The following is a 946-nucleotide window of genomic DNA, read 5'->3' as shown; positions in this document are numbered from 1 at the left end:
ATTTTATTAAGAATTATTTGTATCATATCATAATTTATTTCGAAACAAATAATGTCGAGTTTTTATAACTCGAGTGAATTCATCTTGTTTTCTAACAAAAGCTAAGAAAAGTTAAAAACACTATTTTCCGTTTTTTAACCAGTAAATGTATTGTATCTTAATTGACCCAACAACATTATTATTATTATTATTATTTGTTTAAACTAACCCAACGGAGATAAATCTTGTGGCTCTGCAGATAATTAAAATTGGCAATTGGATTATCAAAACGACAGCTATTAGCCCTAAAAACGACAGTGCCTATTCCACATTTGGCTTGATACATTTGTTGCTATGCAAATAATCCAAAGGCTCAAATTCCCACAGAAAATCTAGCAGCTTTTTTCACCCATTCAATTCTTATCTTATTTATTCTCCATGTAATAGAATCAATCAATTTATATATGATATGTGTAATTAAATTTAATATAACTATTACTTGTATGGTGCTTTTTCAAAATAAATATAAACATGTCATAAGTGGTGATGCCAGGAATTCAATCCAGCAGCGGCTAAATTCAAACAATAATATAATTTTAAAATGTCAACAAATAGAATACAAATTTATTAATATATTCAATTTAACGCATTTATAACGGTTGTGATGTGTTTTCATATGTTTAAAATAGAGTAATTTATACCCTACCCCCGAATGAATTGACATTTTGCACCGCGCCCCCAAAAGATTTGACTCGTTGCACCGCGCCCCCAATTTCGTTATTTTCTCAGTTAAGTTTAACGGTGAATGGATAAAATTAGAAGTTCATTCCTTAAATTAATTTTAATAGAAATTCTCTATATTGCATTGAAATTAAAATCTTTAAAAAATTAAAGGAAAAATAATAGTGGTGACAATGTATATGTAACAAGAATTTTTTTTATTGCAATTGAAATAAAAACCTTTAAA

The sequence above is a fragment of the Citrus clementina genome, unplaced genomic scaffold (assembly GCF_000493195.1).
Source record: "Citrus clementina cultivar Clemenules unplaced genomic scaffold, Citrus_clementina_v1.0 scaffold_4, whole genome shotgun sequence".
Lineage (NCBI taxonomy): Eukaryota > Viridiplantae > Streptophyta > Magnoliopsida > Sapindales > Rutaceae > Citrus > Citrus x clementina.
This window is presented reverse-complemented; position numbering follows the sequence as displayed.